This window comes from Podarcis vaucheri (genome assembly GCF_965113315.1).
Source record: "Podarcis vaucheri genome assembly, chromosome: Z".
In the NCBI taxonomy this organism is placed as follows: Eukaryota; Metazoa; Chordata; class Lepidosauria; order Squamata; family Lacertidae; genus Podarcis; species Podarcis vaucheri.
Genome location: NC_138758.1, coordinates 52,991,606 through 53,000,769, shown reverse-complemented (window position 1 = coordinate 53,000,769; position 9,164 = coordinate 52,991,606). Strand labels below are relative to the sequence as shown.

The following is a 9,164-nucleotide window of genomic DNA, read 5'->3' as shown; positions in this document are numbered from 1 at the left end:
GCCCTACAGGACCCCTAGAAGTCCCATAGATGAGCCTTCGAAGCTGCCCTAGATGGACTTGGGGGTCCTGCTGGAGGACCCATAGAGGCCGCCCTACAGGACCCATAGAAGCCCCGTAGATGAGGCTTGGAAGCCCCCCGAGATGACCCCTAGAAGTCCCTATAGATCGGAGGTGGAAGCTGCCCTAGATGGGTGCTGGGGGGCTGCTGGAGGACCCATAGAAGGCCCCCTAAATGACGCTTAGAAGCTTCCCTAGATGACCCATAGAAGCCCCCCTAGATCAGCCTTGGAAGCTGCCCTGGATGGTCCTATGGGTCCTGCTGGATGACCCATAGAAGTCCCCCTAGATGGACTTTGGGGTCCTGCTGGATGACCCATAGAAGTCCCCCTAGATGGACTTTGGGGTCCTGCTGGATGACCCATAGAAGTCCCCCTAGATGGTCCTATGGGTCCTGCTGGATGACCCATAGAAGGCCCCCTAGAGGAGGCTTAGAAGCCCCCCTAGATGACCCATAGATGAGTCTTGGAAGCGGCCCTAGATGGACCTATGGGTCCTGCTGGATGACCCATAGAAGGCCCCCTAGAGGAGGCTTAGAAGCCCCCCTAGATGACCCATAGATGAGTCTTGGAAGCGGCCCTAGATGGACCTATGGGTCCTGCTGGATGACCCATAGAAGGCCCCCTAGAGGAGGCTTAGAAGCTGCCCTAGATGACCCATAGAAGCCCCCCTAGATGACCCACAGATGAGCCTTGGAAGCTGCCCTAGATGGTCCTATGGGTCCTGCTGGATGACCCATAGAAGTCCCCCTAGATGGCCCTATGGGTCCCGCTGGATGACCCATAGAAGGCCCCCTAGATGAGGCTTAGAAGCTGCCCTAGAGGACCCATAGAATTCCCCCTAGATGAGCCCTAGAAGTCCCTATAGATCGGACGTGGAATCTGCCCTAGATGGACTTGGGGGGCTGCTGGAGGACCCATAGAAGGCCCGGTCGAGACCCATAGAGGTGGCCCTACAGGACCCATAGAAGCCCCATAGATGAGCCTTGGAAGCTGCCCTAGATGACCCATAGAAGGCCCTCTAGATCACCCTTAGAAGCCCCCCAAGATGACCCCTAGATGAGTCTTGGAAGCTGCCCTAGATGGTCCTATGGGTCCTGCTGGAGGACCCATAGAATTCCCCCTAGATGGACTTTGGGGTGCTGCTGGATTACCCATAGATAAGCCTTGGAGGTTGCCCTAGATGGTCCTATGGGTCCTGCTGGAGGACCCATAGAAGTCCCCCTAGATGAGCCTTGGAAGCCCCCCTAGATGACCCATAGATGAGTCTTAGAAGTGGCCCTAGATGGACTTTGGGGTCCTGCTGGAAGACCCATAGAAGTCCCCCTAGATGGACTTTGGGGTCCTGCTGGAAGACCCATAGAAGTCCCCCTAGATGAGACTTGGAAGCTGCCCTAGATGACCCATTGAAGTCCCCATAGATCAGCCCTGGAAGCCCCCTAGATGGACCTATGGGTCCTGCTGGATGACCCATAGAAGGCCCCCTAGATGAGCCTTGGAAGCTGCCCTAGATGGACTTGGGGGTCCTGCTGGATGACCCATAGACGTCCCCCTAGATGAGCAATATAAGCCCCATAGAACTCCCCCTTGATGACCCATAGATTTCCCCCTAGATGGACTTTGGGGAGTTGCTGGTTGACCCATAGAAGTCCCCCTAGATGACCCATAGAAGCTGCCCTAGATGACCCACAGAACTCCCCCTAGATGCTCCTTGGGGTCCGGCTGGATGATCCCCAGGGGTCCCCAGAGACAATCCGTGGGGTGACCCACGGCTCCCCCCAGCTCTCGGCGTCTCCAACCGGAATGCCAGAAAGTGTGGGGCAGGCAGAGGGAGGACCCCTAACTCTGACCCCCAACCTTCAGGCCGAAGCTGTGACCCCTAACAAACCCCAGACACCAAAGGCCTGACCCCTAACCCCCAACTCGAAGGCCTGACCCCTAACCCCCAACTCGAAGGCCTGACCCCTAACCCCTAACTCGAAGGCCTGACCCCTAACCCCCAACTCGAAGGTCTGACCCCCAACTCGAAGGCCTGACCCCTAACCCCCAACGCGAAGGCCTGACCCCTAACCCCCAACTCGAAGGCCTGACCCCTAACCCCCAACTCGAAGGCCTGACCCCTAACCCCTAACTCGAAGGCCTGACCCCTAACCCCCAACTCGAAGGTCTGACCCCCAACTCGAAGGCCTGACCCCTAACCCCCAACTCGAAGGCCTGACCCCCAACTCGAAGGCCTGACCCCTAGCCCCTAACTCGAAGGCCTGACCCCTAACCCCCAACTCGAAGGCCTGACCCCTAACACAAACCCCTGACCCCTAACCCTTACCTCTAGCTCTAACCCCCAACCCAACCCTCACCCCCAAGGCCTGACCCCTAACCCCCAACTCGAAGGCCTGACCCCCAACTCGAAGGCCTGACCCCTAGCCCCTAACTCGAAGGCCTGACCCCTAACCCCCAACTCGAAGGCCTGACCCCTAACACAAACCCCTGACCCCTAACCCTTACCTCTAGCTCTAACCCCCAACCCAACCCTCACCCCCAAGGCCTGACCCCTAACCCCCAACTCGAAGGCCTGACCCCCAACTCGAAGGCCTGACCCCTAGCCCCTAACTCGAAGGCCTGACCCCTAACCCCCAACTCGAAGGCCTGACCCCTAACACAAACCCCTGACCCCTAACCCTTACCTCTAGCTCTAACCCCCAACCCAACCCTCACCCCCAAGGCCTGACCCCTAACCCCCAACTCGAAGGCCTGACCCCTAACCCCCAACTCGAAGGCCTGACCCCTAACCCTAACACAAACCCTTAACCCCTGATCTCGAACTCTAACCCCCAACCTTAAGGCCTGACCCCTAACACAAACCCCTGACCCCTAATGTCGGACCCCTAACCCCCAACGTGAAGGCCTGACCCCTAACCCCCAACCCTAACACCAACCCCTGACCCCTAACCCCCAACTCGAAGGCCTGACCCCTAACCCCTAACTCGAAGGCCTGACCCCTAACCCCCAACTCGAAGGTCTGACCCCCAACTCGAAGGCCTGACCCCTAACCCCCAACTCGAAGGCCTGACCCCTAACCCCTAACTCGAAGGCCTGACCCCTAACCCCCAACTCGAAGGCCTGACCCCTAACCCCTAACTCGAAGGCCTGACCCCTAACCCCCAACGCGAAGGCCTGACCCCTAACCCCCAACTCGAAGGCCTGACCCCCAACTCGAAGGCCTGACCCCTAGCCCCTAACTCGAAGGCCTGACCCCTAACCCCCAACTCGAAGGCCTGACCCCTAACACAAACCCCTGACCCCTAACCCTTACCTCTAGCTCTAACCCCCAACCCAACCCTCACCCCCAAGGCCTGACCCCTAACCCCCAACTCGAAGGCCTGACCCCTAACCCCCAACTCGAAGGCCTGACCCCCAACTCGAAGGCCTGACCCCTAGCCCCTAACTCGAAGGCCTGACCCCTAACCCCCAACTCGAAGGCCTGACCCCTAACACAAACCCCTGACCCCTAACCCTTACCTCTAGCTCTAACCCCCAACCCAACCCTCACCCCCAAGGCCTGACCCCTAACCCCCAACTCGAAGGCCTGACCCCTAACCCCCAACTCGAAGGCCTGACCCCCAACTCGAAGGCCTGACCCCTAGCCCCTAACTCGAAGGCCTGACCCCTAACCCCCAACTCGAAGGCCTGACCCCTAACACAAACCCCTGACCCCTAACCCTTACCTCTAGCTCTAACCCCCAACCCAACCCTCACCCCCAAGGCCTGACCCCTAACCCCCAACTCGAAGGCCTGACCCCCAACTCGAAGGCCTGACCCCTAGCCCCTAACTCGAAGGCCTGACCCCTAACCCCCAACTCGAAGGCCTGACCCCTAACACAAACCCCTGACCCCTAACCCTTACCTCTAGCTCTAACCCCCAACCCAACCCTCACCCCCAAGGCCTGACCCCTAACCCCCAACTCGAAGGCCTGACCCCCAACTCGAAGGCCTGACCCCTAGCCCCTAACTCGAAGGCCTGACCCCTAACCCCCAACTCGAAGGCCTGACCCCTAACACAAACCCCTGACCCCTAACCCTTACCTCTAGCTCTAACCCCCAACCCAACCCTCACCCCCAAGGCCTGACCCCTAACCCCCAACTCGAAGGCCTGACCCCTAACCCCCAACTCGAAGGCCTGACCCCTAACCCTAACACAAACCCTTAACCCCTGATCTCGAACTCTAACCCCCAACCTTAAGGCCTGACCCCTAACACAAACCCCTGACCCCTAATGTCGGACCCCTAACCCCCAACGTGAAGGCCTGACCCCTAACCCCCAACCCTAACACCAACCCCTGACCCCTAACCCCTAACCTTTACCTCTAACTCTAACCCCCAACCCTAAAACAAACCCCCCTGACCCCTAAGGCCTGACCTCTAACCCCAACCCCTGACCCCTAAGGCCTAACCTCTAACCCCAACCCCTGACCCCTAACTCCAGCCCCAATGCCGGGCCTCTAACCCTAACCCTAACCCCTGACCCCCAATGCCTGACCCCTAACCCTTGCCTCTAACTCTAACCTTCGACCCTAAGGCCTGACCTCTAACCCTAACACAAACCCTTAACCCCTCACGCCTGACCCCTAACCCTTACCTCTAACCCCTGACCCCCAATGCCTGACCCCTAACCCAACCCCCCCTGACCTCTAACCCTAACCCCTGACCCCTAACCTCTACCTCTAACCCCCAGCCCTAAGGCCTGACCTCTAACCCTAACACAAACCCCTGACCCCTGACCCCTAACACAAACCCCTGACCCCCAATGCCTGACCCCTAACCCCTAACTCGAAGGCCTGACCCCTAACCCCCAACTCGAAGGTCTGACCCCCAACTCGAAGGCCTGACCCCTAACCCCCAACTCGAAGGCCTGACCCCTAACCCCTAACTCGAAGGCCTGACCCCTAACCCCCAACTCGAAGGCCTGACCCCTAACCCCTAACTCGAAGGCCTGACCCCTAACCCCCAACGCGAAGGCCTGACCCCTAACCCCCAACTCGAAGGCCTGACCCCCAACTCGAAGGCCTGACCCCTAGCCCCTAACTCGAAGGCCTGACCCCTAACCCCCAACTCGAAGGCCTGACCCCTAACACAAACCCCTGACCCCTAACCCTTACCTCTAGCTCTAACCCCCAACCCAACCCTCACCCCCAAGGCCTGACCCCTAACCCCCAACTCGAAGGCCTGACCCCCAACTCGAAGGCCTGACCCCTAGCCCCTAACTCGAAGGCCTGACCCCTAACCCCCAACTCGAAGGCCTGACCCCTAACACAAACCCCTGACCCCTAACCCTTACCTCTAGCTCTAACCCCCAACCCAACCCTCACCCCCAAGGCCTGACCCCTAACCCCCAACTCGAAGGCCTGACCCCTAACCCCCAACTCGAAGGCCTGACCCCTAACCCCCAACTCGAAGGCCTGACCCCTAACCCTAACACAAACCCTTAACCCCTGATCTCGAACTCTAACCCCCAACCTTAAGGCCTGACCCCTAACACAAACCCCTGACCCCTAATGTCGGACCCCTAACCCCCAACGTGAAGGCCTGACCCCTAACCCCCAACCCTAACACCAACCCCTGACCCCTAACCCCTAACCTTTACCTCTAACTCTAACCCCCAACCCTAAAACAAACCCCCCTGACCCCTAAGGCCTGACCTCTAACCCCAACCCCTGACCCCTAAGGCCTAACCTCTAACCCCAACCCCTGACCCCTAACTCCAGCCCCAATGCCGGGCCTCTAACCCTAACCCTAACCCCTGACCCCCAATGCCTGACCCCTAACCCCCAACTCGAAGGCCTAACCCCTAACCTCTAACCCCCAACCCTCAGGCCTGACCTCTAACCCAAACCCCTGACCCCTAACCCCAATGCCTGATCTCTAACCCTAATCCCTGACCAATAACCCCTAACCCCTGACCTCTAACCCTTGCCTCTAGGTCTAACCCCCAACCCAACCCTAAGGCCTGACCCCTAGCCCCCAACCCTAACACAAACCCTGAACCCCTCACACCTGACCTCTAACCCCCAAGGCCTGACCCCTAACCCCCAACCCTAACACAAACCCTGAACCCCTCACACCTGACCTCTAACCCCCAAGGCCTGACCCCTAACCCTCACAAACCCCTAATCCTTAACCCTAACCCCTGACCCCTAACCCTAACCCCTGACCCCTAACCTTTAACCCTTACCTCTACCTCTAACCCAACTCTGAGGCATTTTATTTTATTTTATTTATTTCATTTCATTTTATTTATTTCATTTTTTTCATTTTCTTCATTTCATTTTATTTATTTCATTTCATTTTATTTCATTTATTTCATTTCATTCATTTCATTTCATTTCATTCATTTCATTTCATCTAAGGCCCCGCCCTTTTCGCCTTATAAGGAAAGGGCAGGCGGGAATAGCGCAGGCAGGCCCCGCCCTTTTCACCTTATAAGGAATGGAGTGGCGGGACAGTTGCAGGGAGGCCCCGCCCATCGCTCCTAATAAGGAAAGGCCAGGCGGGAATAGCGCAGGGAGGCCCCGCCCTTTTCGCCTTATAAGGAACGGAGGGGCCGGGAGGCCCCGCCCTTCTCGCCTTATAAGGAAAGGCCAGGCGGGATAGCGCCGGCAGACCACGCCCATCGCTCCTAATAAGGAAAGTGCCGGCAGGCCACGCCCTTTTCGCCTTATAAGGAAAGGGCAGGCGGGAATAGCGCAGGCAGGCCCCGCCCTTTTCACCTTATAAGGAATGGAGTGGCGGGACAGTTGCAGGGAGGCCCCGCCCATCGCTCCTAATAAGGAAAGGCCAGGCGGGAATAGCGCAGGGAGGCCCCGCCCTTTTCGCCTTATAAGGAACGGAGGGGCCGGGAGGCCCCGCCCTTCTCGCCTTATAAGGAAAGGCCAGGCGGGATAGCGCCGGCAGACCACGCCCATCGCTCCTAATAAGGAAAGTGCCGGCAGGCCACGCCCTTTTCGCCTTATAAGGAAAGGCCAGGCGGGATAGCGCAGGCGGGCCCCGCCCTTTTCGCCTTATAAGGAACGGAGGGCCCGGGAGGCCCCGCCCTTCTCGCCTTATAAGGAACGGAGGCCCCGCCCTTCTCGCCTTATAAGGAGCGGAGAGGCGGGACAGGGCGGGGAGGCCGCAGCGGCGTGACGTCACGGGGAGGGCGTGGCCAGGGAGGAAGCGGCGCCTTAGAAGGGGGGCCTGAGGGGCGGAAGGGAAGGGGCGGGGCCTGAGGAAGCACTTCCGGGCGAGAGGCTGAGGCGCCGGGCGGTGAGTGGGGGAGACTCGGGGGGCGAAGAGCCGGGCCGAGGGGGGAGCATAGAGGCGGGAGGCCCGGAGTCCTAGAAGGGTCGGGCCTGGAAGAGAAGGCCCGAGTGTGATGAGGGGGGAATGGGGGGTCATAGAGAGGGAAGGGGCCTCTCTAGGTCCTCCAGGCGGCTCTGCGGGGACGATAGAGGCGGTAGGCCCGGAATCCTAGAAGGGTCGGTCCTGGCAAGGGGTTAATGGGGGACCATAGAGAAGGAATGGGCCCCTCTAGGACATCCAGGCGGTTCTGAGGGGACCATAGAGAGGGAAGGGACCCCTCCGGGTCGTCCAGCCTGACCCCCTGGCCAAGGGTGGGGAGGGGAGCATAGAGACGGGAGGGACAGAAGCCTAGAAGGGAAGCCCAGAGTGTCAAGGTGTAATGAGGGATCATAGAGAGGGAAGGGGCCTCTCTAGGTCCTCCAGGCGCGTCTTATGGGATAATGGAGAGGGAAGGGACCCCTCCGGGTCATCCAGCCTGACCCCCTGGCCAAGGGTGGGGAGGGGAGCATAGAGACGGGAGGGCTGGAAGCCTAGAAGGGTCGGGCCGGAAGAGAAGACCCGAGGGCCTGGCAAAGGGTTAATGGGGGATCATAGAGAGGGAAGGGAGCCCCTCCAGGTCATCCAGCCTGACCCCCAGGAGGGGAGCATAGACGGGAGGGCTGGAAGCCTAGAAGGGAAGCCCCTGAGGGTCTGGCCAGGGGGTATGAGGGGAGCATAGAGAGGGAAGGGACCCCTCCAGGTCATCCAGCCTGACCCCCTTGCAAGGGACCATAGAGAGGAAAGGAACCCCTTGGGGACCTTAGATAGCGAAGGGGCCTCTCTAGGTCCTCCAGGCCTTTATGAGGGGATCATAGAGAGGGAAGGTACACCTCCGGGTCATCCAGCCTGACCCCCTTGCAAGAGACCATAGAGACAGAAGGCCCAGAATCCTAGAAGGCTCGAGCCAGACGGGATCCCTCCGGGTCATCCAGCCTGACCCCCGTATAAGGGGTTGATTGGGGACCATAGAGTGGGAAGGGGTCTCTCTAGGAACTCTAGCCCTTTCTTAGGGGACCATAGAGAGGAAAGGAACCCCTTGGGGACCATAGATAGGGAAGGGGCCTCTCTAGGTCCTCCCGGCCTTTATGAGGGGATCATAGAGAGGGAAGGGACACCTCCGGGTCATCCAGCCTGACCCCCCGGCCAAGGGTGGGGAGTGGAGCATAGAGACGGGCCTAGAAGGGAAGGCCCGAGGGTCTGGCGAGGGGGTATGAGGGGAGCATAGAGGGGAAGGGACCCCTCCAGGTCATCCAGCCTGACCCCCTTGCAAGAGACCATAGAGAGGGAAGGCCCATAATCCTAGAAGGCTCGAGCCAGAAGGGATCCCTCCAGGTCATCCAGCCTGACCCCCTTGCAAGAGACCATAGAGAGGGAAGGCCCAGAATCCTAGAAGGCTCGAGCCAGAAGGGATCCCTCCGGTCATCCAGCCTGACCCCCTTGCAAGGGGTTGATTGGAGACCATAGAGTGGGAAGGGGGTCTCTCTAGGTAACTCCAGGCGGTTATTAGGGGATCATAGAGCGGGAATGGCCCCTCCAGGTCATCCAGCCTGACCCCCTTGCATGGGATCTATAGGGGACCATAGAGACAGAAGGCCCAGAATCCTAGAAGGCTCGAGCCAGAAGGGAACGCGCCTGGTCATCCAGTCTGACCCCTTTGCAAGGGACCATAGAGAGGGAAGGGGGCCTCTCTAGGTCCTCCAGACGGGTGTTAGGGGATCATAGAGAGGAAAGGG

At 59.3% G+C, this 9,164-nt stretch overlaps 1 long non-coding RNA gene across 1 annotated transcript; it reads right to left on the bottom strand.

The window, feature by feature from the left end:
• Positions 1-5,741: 5,741 nt before the first annotated feature.
• On the bottom strand, positions 5,742-6,050 carry LOC309523866. Its single transcript, XR_014215673.1, has 3 exons — positions 6,016-6,050; positions 5,908-5,974; positions 5,742-5,787 (listed from the first exon to the last, which is right to left on the bottom strand). It is a non-coding gene; the product is annotated as an uncharacterized lncRNA (long non-coding RNA).
• Between the last annotated feature and the right edge of the window lie 3,114 nt (positions 6,051-9,164).